At 47.9% G+C, this 21,645-nt stretch overlaps 1 protein-coding gene across 10 annotated transcripts in view; it reads left to right on the top strand.

The window, feature by feature from the left end:
- LOC147640153 (uncharacterized) overlaps positions 1-21,645 on the top strand; it is a 99,388-nt gene that overhangs the window by 76,218 nt on the left and 1,525 nt on the right. The window lies entirely within an intron of this gene.

Raw genomic sequence — 21,645 nt, 5'->3', positions numbered from 1 at the left:
CAGCAAAAATCTCATCCTTAGTACGTAGGATGGGAGGCAATACCACTTTGCCATAAACTATCTCAAAGGGAGCCTTCCCAGTAGAAGCATGCACCGTGTTATTGTATGCAAACTCCACAAGTGGCAAATACTTTTCCAACAAAGTCTTTTGATCAGCTACATAGCATTTGAGAAGGTCCAATACGGCTGAATTTGCTGCTTCACTTTGACCATCGGTTTGAGGATGAAAAGCGGATGAAAAATTCAGCTTTGTGCCCATATTGTCAAAAAGTGCTCTCCAGAAGAGACTGGTAGTTCGAGGATCACGGTCACCCACAATAGATTTAGGCATACCATGATGCTTGAATACCTGTGATAAGAAAACTTTTGCCATATGATCTGCCTTGATCGTTTTCTTGACCGGCAAGAAATGAGCTTGCTTGCTAAACCGGTCAACGATAGTCCATATAGCATCATTACCTTGCTGAGTGCGAGGCAAATCCATGATGAAATCCATAGCTATACTCTCCCATGGCTGCGAGGGAATAGGCAATGGTAGAAGCAATCCAGGAGACTTCTGACGATCAAACTTGACCTTTTGGCAAATGAGGCAAGCACGTACATAAGCCTCAATGTCCTTCCTCATCCCTGGCCAAAAGAAGTAGCGTTCAACCATATGAGTAGTAGGTAGAATACCTTTATGTCCTGCATACGGTGGAGCATGGCATTCTTCCAACACTTTTTGCCTCAAATCTGTGAGCACACAAAGGCAATTATCTTTAAGGAGATACCCATCTTTGATCACATATGATGCATGAGTATGACCAGCCACCAAATCAACCCATAAATCTGAAAAATCAGCATCTATATGGTACTTATTTTGCATAGACGACAAGTCTCCATGAGAGGCAATTGAGATAGAAGTTACATACGGCCTTCGAGACAATGCATCGGCCACCACATTCTTCTTTCCCGATGTATGCACAATCTGAAAATGAAACATAGAGAGGAAATTTGCCATCCGCATATGCTTTTCTGAGAGCTTAGTTTGTGTGAACTCTTCTTAGCATTGATGTGAAGTCTATGCTTTCGGAGTTCTTCAAAGACTATGGCCAAATGCTTTCTGTGCTCTTCTTCACTCTTGGAATAAACCAAGATGTCATCGAAGAAAACTCCAGTGAACGATCGATGATCTCTAAAAATCCTGTCCATCATACGGTTAAAAGTGGCAGGAGCATTTGTAAGACCGAAAGGCATAACAAGATACTCGTACAAACCAAATGCTGTCCTGAAAGCGGTCTTATGCACATCCTCTGGTACTACCCGTACTTGATGATATCCACTCTTCAAATCAATTCGGCTGAAATATGCCGAGCCATCCAATCTATCCAAAATATCATCAATACGAGGAATAGGAAACCTATTCTTGATGGTTAGTTTATTTAGAGCCCGATAATCCACACACATACGATAAGAGAGATCCTTCTTCTGCACTAGAAGTACGGGAGAGCAATACAGTGAAGAGCTAGGGCGGATCAAACCTTTTTGCATGAGCTCATTGACTTGCTTCATGATCTCCTCCTGCTGTGATGCACTCACACGGTATGCCGGCCTATTTGGTGGAGAACTGCCAGGCACAAGGTCTATACGATGATCCTCCGGCCGTGGTGGTGGTAGCTCCCCTGGAAGTGAATCTATAAAGCAATCTGCATATTGTTTCAAAAATTCCAGCCTATCACATGTGAGAGAATCAAGAGAATGATCAACATGGTCTACTCTATCACAAACAAAAATCATGTACGAGCAAAGACCCTTTCTCATGGCTTTATTTATTTGAATGTGGGATACAATAGGGATAGAATTCCCTTCCACACCGGCATCAATAACATGCTCTTTGCCCCTATGCATAAATGTGATCCGGTTGGTCTTGTAAGCCTTGTGAGGATCAAGACAGGAGTGCCAAGGCTTTCCAAGCAATACATCACACCCATTTAATGGTGCAATGAGGAAGTTCTCATGGTCCAAATATCCCTGAATATGCATGTGAAGCTTGCCAATAAGGGGTGTGACCTTGACTTTCTTGCCAACAAATGCACTTCCGGCCTCAATCTCCGGTCCCATGTCATCCACACTAATGCCCAATGCTGTAGCCATTTCCAATGATATGAAGTTGTCCGTGGCACAATCATCAAACATAAATAATGCGGGTTGATCTTTGAGCTGTCCCCATGCCTTGCATACCATCCTATCCAAAGCATCATGGGCTGTCCCCCCTTGTACATCGGGCACCATATGCACATTAACCTTGGTTTCCTTTGCATCCTCTTTGCCTGCTTTCTTTGGGCATTGCCGGACCATGTGATCTTTACTACCACAAGAAAAGCACTTACCGTCACGTATATATTGCACCCTTTGTTCCGGAGTAAGTCCATAGTTAGGCCTTTTGTTGGGACGCTTCTTCTCTGAGGTACTTTCAGCTTTTGGAGCTCCCTTAACTTCATTGGAGTCCCTTTTAGGTGGCTGTCCACCCTTATGCAGATTTGGGACAGCCTTGTCCTTCCCCTTTTGAGCATGTCCATCTCTATAATTTTGCTTCAGCTTTTGCTCTAATTGTTCGGTGGCCAAAGCAGCTGAAATGAGCTGTTGTAGAGTGTGGTTTGGGTACAACTCCAAGCCCGATTGATAAACCGGTTGGAGTCCCGATTCAAACTTTCTCTTGCGTTCCTCATCATTTACCTGCATAATAGGGGAAACTTCCAAGAGTGTTTTCCAAAACTTGGATACATAAGCATGAACTGACTCACCTTCATTCTGCTTAACCCAATCCCACTTCTTGCGGATGTTCTTCTTGGCATTAGGGGGTAAGAATTGGACATAGAATCTAGTTTTGAATTCAGCCCAAGTGTCCACGGGAGTGCCTGAGAGCTTTTCGGCAAGCCACCAATGAGCGGCCGTGCCCTTCAAGAACATGCTGGCATGCCTCACCTTGGACTTTTCTGAAAAATCCTCATCACTAAAAGCAATGTCAAATTGGGAAACAAATGACATAACCTTGGAAGCATCAAACTCACCATGATATGTCTCGAACTTGACGGATTTGTCCCCGGCTTTGAATTCCTTTTGCTTATGAACATGATGCTCATAATCCCCATGCGTCCTCTTGATTCCACGTTCATGTGGATCAGCCCTGGCATCCATAGATGCTCCTGCATACTTAGGTGGCATACGTGGACGTGAACCATGTGCTGTACCTGCATGCATGTGTGTAGCCCCACCACTTTCTCTTGCAGCATAAGCATGATCCGGAGAGGATGTGGAGATGGGAGCATGAAGAAATTGCTCTTCATGGGAGAGTTCAACAGGTAAAGTAGTAGTACGGGGATGTCGGTGCTCTCTAAGCCCATGAGAAACCTGCAATGATGAAGAATGAGGCTTGTAACGATCATCTCTAGAAGTAATGTTACCTTCATAGGCATGGCTATGCCTCCCATATAAGGTAGAATCACGTCGGGATGTAATGGAAGGCTCCTCTTTGTGGACAGCAGATTTCAGCTTTGGAGAGGCTATCCCAGGCATGTCCACCAATGGAGATCTCTTTATAACAAGCTCCCCATCCTGGCCTGCAATACATCACCCTTTTCCACTAAGAATGAAAGAGCTAGCTCACGAGGTTTCAGCCCTGATCCACGAGCCAAAGCTTCAAAGTCTTGAAAGACGGTTGCCTCCTTTTTCTTTGCATCTAGCACTTGTTGAATGTGTGGGTCCTCACGTAGGCTGGCCAATTCCATCTCCCTGGCATGGAGAAGCTCTCGCATACGCTGAATTTCAGCATTGATGGCACTTGGCTCTTGCTCTTGCTCCTGCATTTTCTCCTTGCCACGGGACGGCTGTCCCAACCATACATGATCACGGGCATAAGGCATCCGTCCACTTGCTTGAGTTCCACTGGAGTGCCCCTTTGAATTTGGCACTTCCTTGCTACTTGCTTGGCTAGCCATAATAAGAGTAAAGTCACTAATGGAGAGTGGTCAGGAAGCCTTTGGATCGTCTCCCCATGTAGAAAAAGGAAGATCCGTGCTCTGATACCACTGAAACGAGACCCAAGCAGGGGTCACCCCTTCCTGGACTCACTTCTCCAGTTAGCACTTTAATATACACTCTTAAAAGACAATAGCACAAGACAAAGTAGCAATAAAAAGTAATTAATAACTCTGAGCATAGATAGATGACACCACACTGAGGCCGGAACGGCCGGCCCCCCCCCAAGGATTGTTATTATTACTTGGGAGAATTTGTTGCAAGTACACGGGCCCAAGGCCAGATTTCCAATAAGCAATGCACGATGAAAAAAAACAAAGTATCAAACCCAAACATGTTTGTTGATGCCGAGTCTGCAGTCACCAAGGGCTGCCCCGTCCATAGCACCTCCCAGAGTCACACTCTGCGTGCAATCCACCCGTCCCTGGCACTACGGATCACGCCGTGCCAGTCCTAGCGATGGGGCACCCTCACGGAGTTGACTCGGTGAATGGAAGAGGAGTCCAGACATAGGAGAGCAGGAGAATTCCTCATTCTTCGCGATGAAAATCTTCTGGAGCCACCGTACAGCCAGTAGGAAGAGTGAAACAACCTGGGCCACTTGTAGGAAATGCGTATGTCCTAAATCCACGCGGATAACCCCACTGGTTTGACCTGCTGTACCTGCTGTACCTGCTGTACGACCAGAATCAGCAAATAATGATGGTACTGCACCTGCTGTACCTGCTGCTGTACCTGCTGTACCTGCTGTACGACCAGAATCAGCAAATAATGATGGTGCTGTACCTGCTGTACCTGCTGTACGACCAGAATCAGCAAATAATGATGGTACTGTACCTGCTGTACCTGCTGTACGACCAGAATCAGCAAATAATGAGTGCTCCAGCCTGTTTTCTCTAAATCCCAGCAAGCAGTTGTGTTTTTTCTTCTTCCAAAATGCAAGGGAGAGGGCTGGAAGTGAGGCGCCTTCCTCCCATGCAAAGGATTGGGTGTGGTAGGTGGGGTAGGTGGCCAACCCCCACCCCACATGCTATAAAAGGGTGCCCAGGCCAAAAGAAGGTGCCCACACTTATAAAGTGTCCACCTACTTTTAATGAAGTATGAAACCTGTAAGTTATAAGACTTATAACTTAAAACTCTTATTAAAATAAGGATTTCCCACCTGTTCACACGCCACAAAACCTGTCAGAAGACAAGGCATTCCACGGCTCACGGGAGGGCGTCCCCGACCCCTGAGCTAGACACACATGTCAAGCATGCAAACGAAACCAGTTCACGCGAAAACATTTCAAAGGCAGGCAAACATGAGTGCACAATGCAACATTGTTAAAGGATAATCTCCGTTCATGTACTTGCACAATACTTGACATTTCCGGGCACAAACAGGCCCACCGGAAAGTCAATTCCAGGTACACACACAGTGTACAATCCACCCGTCCCTGGCACTACGAATCACGCCGTGCCAGTCCTAGCGGTGGTAATCCAGAAACATACACCGTGTGCAATCCACCCGTCCCTGGCACTACGAATCACGCCGTGCCAGTCCTAGCGATGGAGCACCACTACGGAGTATGCTCATCCAGAGCCCAAAGCTCACACAAGAAGATAAGAGGACCATTAGATAGCTCAATGGTGACACAAGCTGTCAACAATGTTGGATCTTTCTTGTAGCACTTCTTGTCAACTCTTGGAGATTGCAGTTCTCTTCATTGGAATCTGGAACCGTTTCCTTGACTGGACTTGCAAGCAAAGATCCACTTGTCTTTGGTATCTATCGGCAGATGATGTAACCCTTCTTCTTCTTTGGTATCCATCGGTAAAGAAGGATTCCTCCTACTTGATCCAACCTGGAGGTGGAGAAAGGTGTCTCGGGGTATCCAATGCGTGGACTTCCCAATGTTGCTTTTGGCCGTGCTTCCTTTTAGCTCGCCTTCATGCTTTCTTCCTCCACTTCACAAACTCTTGAGAGCACTTATTCTCACGGTTGGCAACATTATCAACTAAAAGAGAATGAGAACTAGCAATAATAATCACATTGTTGGGAATAAGAACAAACTATGAATACAATGGAGGGTGAAAAGTAGCACATGAGCCTCTAGGTGTTTCTTTCCATTGCATACTAGAAATGAGCGGGACTCGTAGGGCACACATTGTCATGTGCATCCGTTAATCCCAATGCTCATAGACATGTATATTCTCATTAGCAAATATATGGGCAGATTTAGAGCTATTTTTACAAGTGCCCAAGACATAGCCCAATGGTTGGGACACCTTTTGGGCAGAGTTTGGACACAAATATGACTTTTGGACAATGTTTTGTGGGAAAAATAGGCAAAACCGACTTGATTACGAATTCATACCTTTTACCTATAAATAGGATCATTAGGCATTCATTGGAATCATCATTCAAAGATCAAGAGGATCCATTTGTCAGAGTATGCAAGGCAGCAAGGATACAATGGTGGATTAGCAGGAGCTTCTCTTGTCCGATTGCAAGTAGAGGGCTGCAGGGATCTTTGGTATTCATCATGAAGCTGTGAATCAGTAAGATCATTTGCATGAAGCTGTGAATCAGCAAGAACATTGTACATATAGCATGTTTTGGCAATATACAGTAGATTAGGTCTCTCTCTCCTTCACTTTTGTGTCTTTGCTAAACATAGGAGTAGTGTTAATCTTCTTTGCTTAGCGTTAATCATGAACACGCTTCTGCAACGCATGTTACACTCATGATGCCTTGGATAAGGAGGATATCTTAAACATTTTGTGTTAAATTCACAGGGTACCCATGATGCCCTTGTATGAGGATTGGATCTTGAACATTCGGTGTTATGCTTAATAGACGCATTCGCCAGTCAATGTAAGTTGGTATTGAAGAAACCACCTCATGCCTAAGATCACGTTCGCACCAGATAAAGGTGTGACTACGAAATCACGCACAAAACCCACCTTTTGGATCACTAGCCTAGCACTATGTGCTATTGACTCAACTCTAAGGCGCAGGCTTGTGTCAAACCTGGCCATCCCGTTGCATACTAGAAATGAGCGGGACTCGTAGGGCACCCATGATGCCTTGGATGAGGATTGGATCTTGAACATTCTGTGTTAAATTCACAAGGTACCCATGATGCCCTTGGATGAGGATTGGATCTTGAACATTCTGTGTTATGCTCAATAGATGTGTTCGCCAATCAATGTAAGTTGGTACTGAAGAAACCACCTCATGCCTACGATGATCGATCACGTTTGCACTAGATAAAGGTGTGACTACGAAATCACGCACAAAATCCACCTTTTGGATCACCAGCCTAGCATTATGTGCTACTGACTCAACTCTAAGACGCAGGCTTGTGTCAAACTTGGCCATGGCCCTGTCTATTGGAGTTAATCTAAGTGAGTTTGCTGAGCAACTCGCTCAGAGATAACATCCTTTGTATTGCCGCAATCAAACAAGACTACAGGCCGTTGGCCATCATTAGTTAGACCATGACAGTTAAGGAGCTCGGGGGACTCCTCAACCTGGACAGAACTTCGATCTTGTGATTCACGGAATCACTAGGGGAGTTCCCTTTTGTATACTTGCAAGCATTTTGGGGGAAACCCCCTCCTGTTTATCTTCTAGCTCTGCCCTGACTTGACTTTTGATCTGGAATCAATTATAGTTGAACCCCCTTGGACTTGGAAACCTTTGGCTCCTTGGAACTCGGGTTGGGTTGTGGAGGACCCTGGTTTTGGGTCTTAGTATACCACTGAGAGTGGACTTGCGCACTCACCCTTGGGTGGTCTTGGGATTGCCATGGTTGTACTTCATCTCCATGTTCTGAGCAATCTGCATGATAGTTGCCAGTGTCTTGGGATCAAGAGTCTGGACATCTCATTGAATATGTTGAAGATTTCGAACATCCCATTGAATCTACATTGATAGTTGCCAGTGTCTTGGGATCAAGCTTTTGGACATCCCATTGAATCGGTTGGTCTAGCCCATCAAGAAAGCGCCTCAACGTTCCTTGTTCTTCTTCTGTAAGACCTAATTGTGTGACCCTAGTAGAAAAAGGCCTCCTGGACCTCATCGATAGAAAGGTCTTGCAGGTGGGCCGCATGAATGGTTTGGATGTTGGCGTCTCTGGTTGCGAGGGCCTGCTCAAGGTACGTGTAGACTATTTGATATAGTTGGAGGATGCCCATGTGGGTTGTATTGATTGTTGGGCATGTGGCACAACGGGGGTAGGCCAACTTCACTCCTCGGCGAACAGGGATCTTCATGACTACCAAGGCGGGGTGAACCAGATCTTCGTTTAGAGGGTAGTTGAGGCTAGGGGGAGCCGTGAGTTTGAGGAAGTGGTCTTCCTTGGTAAAAAGTGTAGAGTTGACGGACAAGTGGCACCACGTGGCGAGGTTGGATACAACTAGGTGAGATTTGAAGGAGTAAAGGAGGGTGGTGTCCAAGAAGGAAATGGATCAGTTGTAGAAGAATAGGGTGGTGAGGATCGTTTGTCCGGAGGTGTTGATGCGGGCAAGGATGGTGTAGAAGGTGGGGTTGGAGATTGGTTAGGATAAAAAGATGTTAAATTGAAGCAGGTAGAGGGAAAGGGTGTGGTTGATGAGGGTGAGAGTGTTCACCAGGGATCGGAAATTTGTTGGTGAGGTGTCGAGGTCAGTCGCCCAAGAGAAGTATATCTAGCTTCTTTTGGTTACACCCTTCCAAGGGGGTATCATCCAAGGCGATGGCTTCTAGTTTATGAATTTTGTTGTGTGCTTTGGAGAAATGCTTTCTTTGTATTGGAGGAGCTCTTGGTAAACCTTATCTCTAGCCATCCGCTTGGCCATGGCCTGGCTATACTCATCGTGAATTTTGTCAAGGCCCTTGTTGCCTTTCCAATTGCCGTTCACATTCTTTTGCAAACTGATTAGTAGCACAGACAGCTTGGGCTTCTTCTGCTTCATCTTTTTTGACCTCTTCTAAGAGTTGTTCCTTGTGGGCTTCATGTGCCATGGCTGCCTCATTCTTAGCTACTTCCAATTCTTTGTACTGTAGCGGGAGGGCATCCATCCCTACAAGCTCGTTCTCAAGCTTGCAGACTTCTGTTTTTGCTTCTTTGAGCTCCGCTTCTAACTTGGCAACCTTCTCATTTGCCTCGTGAAGTTGTTGTATTGTAGCCAGAGGGCATCCATGTCTTGCTTACGAAAGTTGGTAAGCTCTTCCTGAGTGGCCTCAGTACCTATACGAGCTCATTCTCAAGCTTGTGGACTTCTGTTTTTGCTTCTTTGAGCTTCGCTTCTAACTTGGCAACCTTCTCATTTGCCTCATGAAGTTGGTTGGGAATGGTTGAGCTTCTTGAGCTCCCCTTGGATGAACTCACCCGACACTTGAGTTTGTGTTGTTGCCGGTATTGGCGGGTGAAGAGATCCCACAGTTCACCGCTAACGGATGCTAACTGGACTCACCAAATGACCGACGCATCATGAGTCGACGGTCTAGCATTGTAACAAACTTTTTACAACGGGTATCATCCAAATAAGAAAAGAGGTCGGAGCATGGGATTGTAAGAGAGGTTCTCTGAGTACAAGCAAGGGTGCTAAGCTAAGAGAAGGGCATACTGCGAGTTTGTAATGAGATGAGTCTTGTAAGGGATGTTGTACTATGTCATTAATGAAGGGATTATTGCTACTCTTATGTTGAGATGTATGTGTGTGATGTCGAGAATATTATTGTGTGTTGTGTGTGTGTTGCATTTCAATACAGTGAGGATCACATAGTTAAGTCACCTTTGCATTGCAACTGGCAGGAAGCTCTCCCGATGCCTGTCCAGAAGCTTTCCAGACGGTACTCTGTCCACTCTGGACTAACCTGTGGCCAGTCCCTAGTGAATGCAGACAGCTGCTGTGGCCATGTCTTGCCCACTTACGGCATTGGGCACAGATCGAGATAGCTTGGCTAGGTGATGCGTCTTGACCGGACAATGACACTTCTGGGGATCCTGTTGGGGATTGTCTTACTCAGGGGGACTGGCTAGCTGAGAAGATATAACTCATAGGGAAGCTCACTACTAGAAACTGATTGCTGGGAATTTAGAAAGTCCCTGGCATCCCATACCACTAGTACACACCCATCAGATATAAGCATGGAATAGTCTCAAGGCCTTGAGTCCAGGTTTGAGGAGCTCTCTCTCAAACTGACTCATTAAGGCACTTATATAGGTCTCCTATATACGAGGAGCCAAATATAGCACATCTCATTAAAGCTACTAACCCCCACTTAAGATGCCTAACCCCAAGTGCGTGAGCTACGAGCCCTCCCCACACCCCCCCCCCTCCCCGGCTCGCCATTGCCCCCTCCTCCCCCTGTTTCGCCATTGCCCCCACCTCCTCCTCTCTCTCTCTCTCTCTCTCTCTCTCTCCCCCCCCCCCCCAATGCCCGCCTTCACTATCTCCTCCCACCGTCGCCCTGAGTCCCCTCCCCCCACCCGTGCCGAGCCCGCCTCCACCATGTTCCCCCCCTTGCCCGCCTTCGCTATCTCCTCCCCTCCCCCTCCTCCTCCCCTCCCCCTCCCCCTCCTCCCCCACCCCCCCCTCCGAGCGCCCAGCCTGCCTCCACCCCTGTTCCCTCCCTTGCCTGCCTTCGCATTCTCCTCCCCCCTCCCGCTGTCGCCCTAAGTCCCCCCCCTCTCCCCCCCCCCCCCCCCCCCAAACGAGCAGCCACCCCCTCTGATTGTGCATTGCCCGCCTCCCTCCCTCGCCTCTTGCTTGTTTCCTCCTTCGGGCACCCCGTTTCCCTTTCTTGCCTCGCCTCTTCCGTGCTTCTTAAGGCAGGTTTTCAGTTCTCGGGTAGTTTTTTCTTCCGGCACGTTTCGGCCTCTTTTGGTCTTCAACCCCCAAGAGGACTCCATGGCAGCCACTCCGTCATCCCCAATCAAGGCCACCATCCCTTGCCTATCCTTTTTAGAAGCGGACCTCCAACTCCTCGCTTCGACAGTTGCATCCTTAGAGGCCTCCACTTTGGTATGCAAGATTGTTGGTAGCCACCCGGTGCACGGACAGCTCAAGGATCTTTTACAGGCTAGCCTCCTTGTTGCACGTGAAAAAATTACTGATATTCATCCTTTGGGGCGTGGCTACTACCAAGTTGAGTTTGACTCACCAGGGGCATCGGATAGAGTCACGTAGTTGAGCCCATCCTCATTGCGTATGGCCAAGGCCTTCTTTGCGAGGTGGCAGCATAGCTTCGACCCAGCATCCAACCCTCTGGTTGGCGTTTTAGGCTTTCCCTTGACAATCTACTTGTGGGACCTTAGGAAGGAATACGTTGCTCTTCTCCCGATGATAGGTGGTGCTATTGGGAGAGTGATGAAATCCCCCTCCACTTCGATTCTTACTCAGGCGGTAGGGCATAGCCTCTCCGGAGAGAGTGCGACATGCCATATCTCTTGCTTGCCTCCGGGAGCCCCTATTCTGCTGAGAGTCAAGTACTTTGGCCCCCCAAGCCAATGCTTCATATGCAGGCAGATGGGGCATCTCACTAGAGCTTGTCCTCATCGGCGACAATGTAGGAGACTGCCCCCGGTGGTCCCCCCCCCTAGTCCGAGCTCAGATCCTCTTCAGGGGAGTGGGAAGGAAGCTGGCCCTCAGGCAGCAGAGCACCAGGATCTGATCGTGACCGACAGTGATCCTGGAGAGTGGTAGACAGTTGGTGCGTGAGCGACGGAGCCGCTACTCAACCTCCAGAGCTGAGCAGCACCTCCGAGCATGCCAAGGCTGGCAGAGCACAAGAGGATACGGTCTCGTCAGAGAACTATTTCAAGAATTTATCGCTGTAGCCACCCGATGCCCCAACCCCCCCCCCCCCCCCCCCCCCCCCCCCCCCCCCCCCGCAGTTTGGAGGCCATTACCTTGCCGAGATTCATCTCCAGGTTCCCAGATTCCAGTGAGGCCTGCTGGCCCTACTGAGCCTTTGGTGGACCCCTCCTTGCTCCCTTCCTCTCTGGAGGATTCCTCCCATTCGATTCCCTCTCCCCCCCCCCCCCCAAACCTTTGTCTCTGACTCTCCCCGCAGCAACTCTCCCCACCCTGTCCCCTTTAGATCCTGCTGCTCTCACCCCTTCCTCTGCCTCTCTTGAGCATTCCCGCGGCCCTTCCGGAGTGGGGGCAGCCGACGAGTTCAGTCCACCGCTTGAGTCATCCCTTCTCGGAGCGGGCAGAGATGACCCCAATTGCCGCTTCTCAGTGAGGGCTCTCCCACCTGAGTCGCTTGGTGGACCTCCCCCCCTTGGATTCTGGGGTAGCTAGTGGATTAAAGTTTCTTCTGATGTCTACCTGTTGAAGGAGCTGGCATCTTCGAGGATACGGTGGCTCCCATGCAGATTTGTGTGGTTTTTCATCACTCCAAAGCCCTCCACACTAAAGAGTGGCGCGATGATCTTCTCCTCCCCCTTGACTGCAGCCCTGGGGATGGATTGGGACATGAAGTCGGTGTCTGGCACCATCCAGGGGTAGGCAACTGACCTCTCATATCATGTACATGATCTAGGCATCAATGACATGCTTACCCATCTTTCGCCCTTGGCTCGGATGGAGTAGGGAGACTTAGGCCACAGAGATCAGGACAAGGAGGTGGTGTCCTCCAGCTTGGAGGTGTTGCTCTTTGTGTTCCTTCATATCTCAATAGTAGTACCCTAGGATCCAGTCCTTCCTCCCCGACTTGATTCATGATACTCAAACAGGTTTTGTTCAAGATTGGAGCATTCTTGACAATATCTTCACTTTTTGGGAGGCAACAGCTTTTCCCAGGATGCGGCAACAGGATCTCATTGTGCTTCTTTTGGATTTCAAGAAAGCCTATGATTGAGTTGACTGGGGCGTTTTGGAGGGCATGATGTACCAAATGGGTTTTTCGGAGGAGTGGATTTGTGGTGTTTAGGGTTGCCCTCTAGCATCCTATCTCTTTCTATTTGTCAACAAGGCCATGAGCAGTTTTCTCTCAGCTTAGGAGACTGGGCGTCAGGGATTGTGTCTTTCCATGTGTACTCAGGAGGAGCTGCGAGACTCAAAGTTCACAAATGACACAGCAACATACTTTAGAGCTCGAAGATGCGGGGAATCTTTAGAGATTTGCAGAGGCGATAGAGATCTTTTGTCGCGCATCAGGAACATAGATCAACTGGCACAAGTCGTGTGGATTTTGGGTTGGCTCTCCACCCATGCCGACTTAGTGTCAAGTTGAGGCTTTCCAATGGATCCCGAGGGGCACTCCAGTCTGATATTTTGGATGCCAAGTGGGCATCTATATCTCACAAGAGCAGCGGTTAGCCCCTCTTCTTCTAAGCATAAGGAAGAAGCTTCTATACTAGAGTTCAGCAAGGCTTTCCTTAGCCGGCCAAGTGGTGGTGGCGTTCCAGGTTCTTCTTGCCACCATGTGGTATATTACTTCTTGTTGGGCCTTCTTCCGGGCCTGCATCAGTCAGGCTCAACGGTTGATCCATAATTTTCTGTGGGCTGGCAGTGATGGGAGGCCTGCCCGGGCCAAGGTGGCATGGAGAGTGATCATAGAGTCACGCCACAAAGGGGGCCTGGGCATCATCGATCTTGCCATTCAGAGCGGTGCCCTGTTGGGCAAGTTGATTGTTAGAGGTCTTCTTTGAGGCGGCGAGCCATGGAAGGATTTCCTCCTAGCCAGGATTCCAGCCCGTACCTTGAGCCTGGGGGCCCCTTGCATAGTGACAGGGGGACGGCGGGACGCCCACGTGGGACGTGGGAACGCCGTCCCGAGCAAGGACACTTGCGTAACGGCCTGGGGACGGCCAGGGGGACGGGACGTGACCACGGGACGTGACCACGGGACGCCCGTCCCGGCCCGTGGGAACGGGGGGACGTTGTCATTCGGGAACGGGGACGGCTGCAACGGCTACATTTCCAGCCATTTTTTTTTTTCAAATAACGGCTACTAGCCATTGGCGGCTGGCCGTTTGAGAGTTTGAGAGAGAGAGAGAGAGAGAGAGAGCCAGCTGCCATATACTATATAATGGGCTGCAAGCTACTCCTCTTCTACTCAAGCCTTCCAAGACTTGAGTTCCTCTCCACCATCTCCCTCTCCTACTCAAGCTTTCCTCTCCACTATCTCCCTCTCCTACTCCACCACCTTCCTCTCCACCCTCTCCTACTAGACTACTTCAATCTTCCCTCTACTTCTTCTCCTACTCTACCCTCTAAGCTCTCTCCACCCTCTTCTACTAGACTACTACTAAGTTACTAACTATACATGGCATCATCCTCTTCTCGTGCGGGCAGTAGGAATAGAACGGATGGGTGGTCATAGTGGGATGAGGTCAACTTCGAGCCTCCTACTCATGCGGGGGGTGCACGTCCATGGACATGCAAGCTTTGCCCATATAAGCGTGTGGGTGGGGCCAATAGAGTGAGGGCCCATTTGTTGCATGAGCCCGGTCATGAGGTGAAATTTTGTGAGCGGGTCACACCGGAGATAAGAAAGGAGCTAAGCTTTGAGTGCAAGCCAAAGGGTGTGTGCAGTGGATCCCAACACTTATGTCACTCCAACCCAAACATCAGGTTCTACATCGGGTGGTGGTGCATCTTCATCTACCCCTCCATCACGTCCTCCTCATGGCACTACTCGAGGCTTCACACAAACCGCCTTCTCAATGCCACAACCTAGTCCACCCTCTCTCTCTCGTCGGCAAAGTACTCTTGAGGGGAGTTGGTATCCCAAAAAGAAGGAGGAGGTTGATGCCGCGGTGGCCCGCTTCTTTTTCCATGACCACATTGCTTTTCGTGTGGCACGGTACGTATTTCACTCACATGATTTCATCATCATGTCTCACGAGTCACGATTCACGGGTCCATTCTAATTACTTACCCTCTTTTTTTTTGAAATGATAAATAGGTCCGACTACTTCAAAACGATGGTGAAGAAGATTGGCGAGTACGGTCCTCACTACAAACCTCCATCCTCCGAAACCTTGCGGACCACTATGCTTGACAAGGAGAAACGTCTTGTTGAGCAAGCGGCGGCAAACACAAAGAGACAATGGGCTCTCTTTGATTGCAGACGGATGGAGTGACACGCGGAAAAGGTCTATTCATGGCCTTGTGGCATACTCACGGGGGGAGATGTACTTTGTCTCCTCACATGATGCTTCAGGGACGGGAAAGAGTGCGGATGTACTTGCTGTTGAGTGGAGTAGCGCCGTCGAGATTATCGGCCCCGAATGTGTGATCGGTTTCGTCACGGATGGTGAGGCGACAAATAGGGTAGCGGGAGCTATTCTTGAGAGTATGTATCCTCAAATCAGCGTCTCTTTTTGCATGGCACATTGTCTCAATAATCTTTTGAAAGATATTGGGAAATTGTCATGGATTGAATCGGTGATTGATGATGCATGTGCAATTGTGACCTTCATCAACAATCACACATACCTTCGATCCGAGTTTGGGAAGAGGTCCACAAAGGTCCTTCTCAAGTACTCGGACACTCGCTTTGCATACAACTTTCTTATGTTGCATCGCTTGAAGGATTGTCAGGGTGCCGTGCGGCAACTATTCATTAGTGATGAGTTTTGCTCCTCATCTTTTGTACGTACACAGGGAGGGATTTCATGCAAGAAAAAGGTCAACGATGCTGATTTTTGGGAGGACCTCAAGCGTACTGACGCCATGGTGCATGATGCATCCCATTGTCCACTAGCTCAGGATTGTTAATGCTATGCAGCTATGCATCGGCAAAGTATATGAAGCCATGGACCGGATGATACAGAGTCTTGAGAAGCTTGAGCCAGACGTAGATAGATATGAGGAGATCCACTCGCTTTGTGTGGCGAGATGGAGCTCATATTCCTCTCCTTTACATGCAGCTGCTTTTATGGTGGACCCAGGATTTCAGGGAAAAGGGCAGGAGGGTGATAAAGAGGTGAGCAACGGTTGGAGACTCATCTTAGATCGCCTCATGCCGGATGCAGAAATCAGGCGCAAAATTAGAGACCAACTCTCTAATTACAGGGCATTTCAAGGCTCATATGGATGTGCAGATGCGCAACAGGACAGATTCAAGGTTGGTGCAGCATTATGGTGGGAGGACTTCGGATCAGATGGACCAGAGCTACAACAGTTGGCGATCCGGATCTTGAGCCAGTCCGTTAGCTCTTCTTGCCTAGAGCGATTATGGTCCTCCTACAGTCACATTTCATCAAAGAAAAGAAATCGGCTCGGGGTGGAAAGAGCTAATGATCTTGTCTTCATTAGCGCAAACTTGCGCATGCTTGGCAAGAGTGCAAGATGCAATGCCGATACTTTTACACAGTGGGAGATGGAACAAGAGGAGGCAGCTACAACTATTGCATAGGAGGGTGGGAAAGATGGTTCTCACCATGAGCCTTCATCGGATGACACAACCCCCATCCACACTTCACGCACTCATGATCATGAGGCTAGCACCTCTCTTATTGGGAGCGCAGAGTATGAGAGCGAGTGACTTATATTTTGTATCGCCCAGGCCCCAACATCTTTTGAGTATATCTATTTAATGTTATCAACTTTAAAGTCTTTCTTTTCCGACTTTGCAAGTCTTGACTCTTGACTCTTGACTCTTGCACCTCGTAGCGTAATTTAATTTTAAATGTAATGTGTATCATGATTCATAACTTTTGGAGTTAGAAAGCTTGTTGTTATTGATTGATTAATCTTGATTCTTTACTCCTCTAAAATTAACAATTTTGAGTGCCGTCCCCACCCCCCCATCCCCGTTCCCTACCTTTAGCCGTCCCCGTCCCCGTCCCCTGGTAACTATGGCCCCTTGGCCACAAGCACTAGATGGATCTTCACGAAGATGTGGGCTCATGGCTTTAGCCCAGCTTTTAAGGACAGATTTGCAGCCAGCCTATTACGAGCTTGGGATCAACTCAAGCCGGCTCTCCAGCAGTCAGTTCCGGTACCCTCCGAGAAGTGTCTTCGTCAGCCCTTGATTTGGAACCCCCTTATCCATTTACCTAGTGATCACATGCTAGGGGATCGGCCTCATGTATCTTAGGGAGCTTTGAGCATGGGACTTGCTAGGTCTCTTGGAGATTGGATTGCATTCAGACAGCTTTCCCCAGTGGCTCAGGAGAGAGGCATGACTGGGATCCGGGGCAGAGACAAACTCAGCCTCGACATCGACTCCACCATTCCTCCAGAGTGGCTGACTCCGACCCTAGACCCTCTTTCCCTGCGTTGGCTGGGAGTGTTTACCATGCATGATATTCTCCTGGCAGTTCATGGCACGGATGAGAGCTCCACATTGCTCACTTTTTTCAATCAGACCTCATGGCAGATTAGTGAGACCAGAGTCCCTCTTGGAGGACTTCAGGGGATGCACACTGTAGAGGGCGAGGGATCAGATTCCATGCACATGAGTGACACATAGACCCACCTCCGGCCAAGGTGGCCAGGGAGAGACTTTGGCCTTTATAGATTTGGGAGAGCCGGCCCATCACGCGCCTCTAGTGGGACCTGTGGGAGTGGACTTGGTGTGATCCTGCAGACCCGGAGGAGACTCCGGGTACCCGGTCTCACAGACCCATTGGGTCTTTTGAAGATATTAATCTCTCTCTCTCTCTCTCTCTCTCTCTCTCTCTCTCTCTCTCTCTCCACACACGTCGCATGATATGCGCATCGATATTGGTCAGCTCAGATTCCAGAGTATCCTACCGAGAACATCCCATGAGACTTGCTATCACCGCTTTCATCAAGGAGATGTTCCGTTGGGAAGACTTGCTATCACCGTTTTCATCAAGGAGATGTTCCGTTGGGAAGCGCACAACATGGACAGATCTCCACACACACTCTGTTAGACATTAGCACCTTTTTGTACTTTTGATTTGGGTCTCAGTGCTCTCTGCCTCATAAGGCCTTAATACTCTCTCTCTCTCTCTCATGCACTAAAGAGGTTTTGCATGGAGAAAGACATTACCGTCGACCTTGGCAAGACCAAAGTCATGGTCTTTTAACACATCCTATGATGTTGCATCATGGCTATCCTTCTCGTACAGGGATGATGCAGGACTTTACTTGGATAGTTTGCTTGTTGGGAAGCAAACCGCTTTTTATTTAATCTGTTCTTCAAGTACAGTGATGCTCGACATATTAGTCAAATTCAAATTATGCTTCAGTATAAAGCATTTCCCTGGTGGAAGGACCTCAGTGTGAAGCCAACAATTTCAGCTTGTTTTTAAGACAGTTTGTCTCTATTAACAAGAAAGACAACTTTCACAAGTTGTTTAAATTGGAGATGGGAAAGAAGAGCCTAGACAACTATTCCTAGGAGTTTAAAGACCTGGTGAATGGTCGAATCTGGAAATTGGTCCAAGCTAGTTGCAGCCCACGAGATTCGAGTGTTCCGGACACTCCGATGAGTGCTGGAGAGAAAGATATTGGAAAAGTATTCCATTAGAGGTGGATTATTGTTCAAGAATGGCAAGGTTTGTGTGCCCATTGATCTAGATGTCCAAGCTTTAATATTGCATGAGTGCCATGACACACCTAGTGCAGGGCACCCAAGCATACATAGAACCTTGGACTCGGTTGGCCAGCATTTCTGTTGGTCACACATAAAATCCTTTGTTGAGGATTATGTGCGCAAGTGTACCTAGTGCTAGCTTAATAAAGTTGAAAGGCTTAGAGCTAGAGGCTTATTGTATCCTTTGAAAATTCATAAGAACAAGTGGCAAAGTGTCTGAATGGATTTTGTAGTTGTTGGAGCCATGATTCAATTCGGGTCATAGTTCACCAACTAAGGAAGATGACTAGATTTATCCCTACCAAATTATCAATAAAGAGTCATGAGTTGGCTCAACTCTTTGTAGAGCAATTGTATAAGCTCTATGGACTACCTAAGGAGATTGTCAGTGACTGGAATCCCAAATTCACTGCACAATTCTCACAATCACCACGGAGAGGACGAACTAGACTATGGAGGATATGGTGAGGGCGTATGTCTCCAAGAGACAATCTGAGTGGAAAGGTATCTTCCACAGATTGAGTTTGCTTATAACAGTAGTAAGCATGCGACTATTGGTTTTAGCCCATTTATGCTTATGTACAGTTATCACCCAAAGTCACCCATTGCTGTAGAGCTATGAGGGGTCAAATTGCAATCAATAGTGAATTTCTTGCAAGATATGCAGGATATACTGAAAGTTACACGGGAAAGTGTAAAGAATACTCAAGATCCCACAATTATGCTAACCAGTGAGTTTTACGAGAGGGCACGTGTATGTATCTTAAAGTCCCAAGGACTAAGACAATGAAGACTAGTAAGCATTACAAGTTATCTTGACTAAGACAATGAGGACTAGTAAGCATTACAAGTTATCTTTTCAATGTTGTGGTCCTTACTAAATCACAAAGAAGATTAGTGATGTAACTTGTCGGTTAGCACTACCTCCTGAAATTAAGAATCACCTTGTGTTTCACATCAGTCGTTTTTGAAAGAACGTCTGGGTGAAGGTGATGAGATTGTGTCAGTAGAGGAGAATCCTAACCTCAAGGACATAACTAGATATATTCCTATGGAACCCAAGATGGTTATGGATCAACATACTAGACGGTCTTGGCATACCATCTATTCTAGGTACTTGATCAAATGGAAAGGGTGGTCTAAGGTCAAGGCTACATGGGGATGTGACACGTGCCTATGCAAGTATTGGAGCCTTTGGAATAAGCCATCCGCTGTGGTCCACAAGAAATGATCTTGGTAAAACTGCATCTTCAAAGGTATTTCCAGGGATGAGACCCATATAGTGTGTGTGTGTGTGTGTGTAGGCCAATGAGATCAGAGTGGATAAGCTGGTTGATATCCTGATGAGTGAGATGGAGGGAGGTGTATTGGAAGGATGGCAAGAGAAGCCAGGGAAGGGCTCTAGCACACCACACCCTGTCCTGCCCCTGCTCTGCCAGGATGATTCCAATGCAATCCTCAGTAGTCTGTGTTTATCAAGGGTGTGGAGGTGATGTATTTATGGCACAGTTCAGTGTCTGGAAATGTGCATCCAATATCAATGGTTCTTCTCCTAACTCTGCAAGAAGTGACCCATGTAGTGTGTGTGTGTGTGTGTGTGTGTGTGTGTAGGCCAATGAGATCAGAACAGATAAGCCCATTGACATCCCGATGAGTGAGATGGAGGGAGGTGTATTGGAAGGGTGGGAAGAGAGACCAGTGAAGGGCTCTAGCACACCACACCCTGTCCTGCCCCTGCTCTGCCAGCAGTCAGGATGATTCCAATGCAATCCTCAGTAGTCTGTGTTTTGTCAAGGGTGTGGAGGTGGGGCATGTATGGCACAATTCAGTGTCTGGAAAAGTGCATCATCCACTATCAATGGTTCTTCTCCAAACTCTACAAGAATGATGGGTGTGGCTTCGCTCCAAATCATGCGGTCCTCCTCCAATCCTCCTCTTCAAGATCTGGTCCCCGAAAAGAGGCCCCATACATTACTCCTGGAGTCCCTAAGGTGTTGAAAATCATCTTCTTGGTTTTGCCAAGGTTCACTGTGAGGCCCCCCTGCTCGCTAAACATGTGTAGAGAGAGAGAGAGAGAGAGAGAGAGAGAGAGAGAGAGAGAAAGAGAGTTATATTAACGTCTTCAAAAGATCCAAAGGGTCTATGAGACCAAAATGTTGTGTACATAGTGTCCATGAAATCTCGTCATGGATGAAATAAGAAAAATCAACAGTTCACTAAAACTGAAAGCTAAGATCTCAGACTTTGAGATTATACAAGATGAAAAATCCTGATCCTACTATGCTAGGTATAGGGTAGAACAAAAACAGTTAATCAACCCTGTATGCCAGGCAAGGTCCATCCAGGATGTCCATCATGGGTGATAGAAGAAGGTTGGAGATGTCGATAGTCTGCTGTGAGGATGAGGCTGCTTGATGGTGGGCCAGGATCTCCTGAATCCAGGGCTGTCAGTAGGGGGTGGTCGGGGTCTGATGGGACAAGGGCATCTAGCTCTTTGAAGTGTCCGTGCCTGATCTGATGCGACTCCCATTGGCTTGTTCCGAGGGGTCACTGTGGTATAGGCTTCCATATCCACTGTGATGGGCTTTGGTGCCTCCCTATCCATCCCTCTAGGCTGGAAATTAACCAGTGATGGGCTTTGGTGCCTCCCTATCCATCCCTCTAGGCTGGAAAAAACCAGTGATGGTAAGCTGAGAGGAGGGCTGTTGGGGGTGAGGATCTCTGAGTAATGATGCTCTGTGTCGGCTGAACTCCAGTAGGAAGAGTCCTTTGATCTGGGTACTCCATGATCTGGGATAAGGGTCCAAAGCCCTCTCTGAATAGACAGTGAAATCTCCCTTTGATCTCATAGTAGACTGCGCAGTGGCAAACGTAGTGCTCCTCTGACTCAACCCCCGTCTGACAGAGTCTACATGTCCTGTCCTCTCTGGTTATCCGCTCAGCTTTGGGCATTGAGAGAGAAAGAAAGAAAGAAAGAAAGCTGTATTAACGTCTACTAGAGGCCGAACTCGACCTATGAGACAAATCAATGTACAACTGTCAATGTCTTCTGGATGTCCAGAAAAAAAAAGGACAAAATGAACATGAGAGAGAGAGAGAGAGAGAGAGAGTTATATTAAGCGTCTACA

Source organism: Cibotium barometz, chromosome 3 (genome assembly GCF_041138505.1).
Source record: "Cibotium barometz isolate CiBa-2024 chromosome 3, ASM4113850v1, whole genome shotgun sequence".
NCBI lineage: Eukaryota > Viridiplantae > Streptophyta > Polypodiopsida > Cyatheales > Cibotiaceae > Cibotium > Cibotium barometz.
This window is presented reverse-complemented; position numbering and strand designations above follow the sequence as displayed.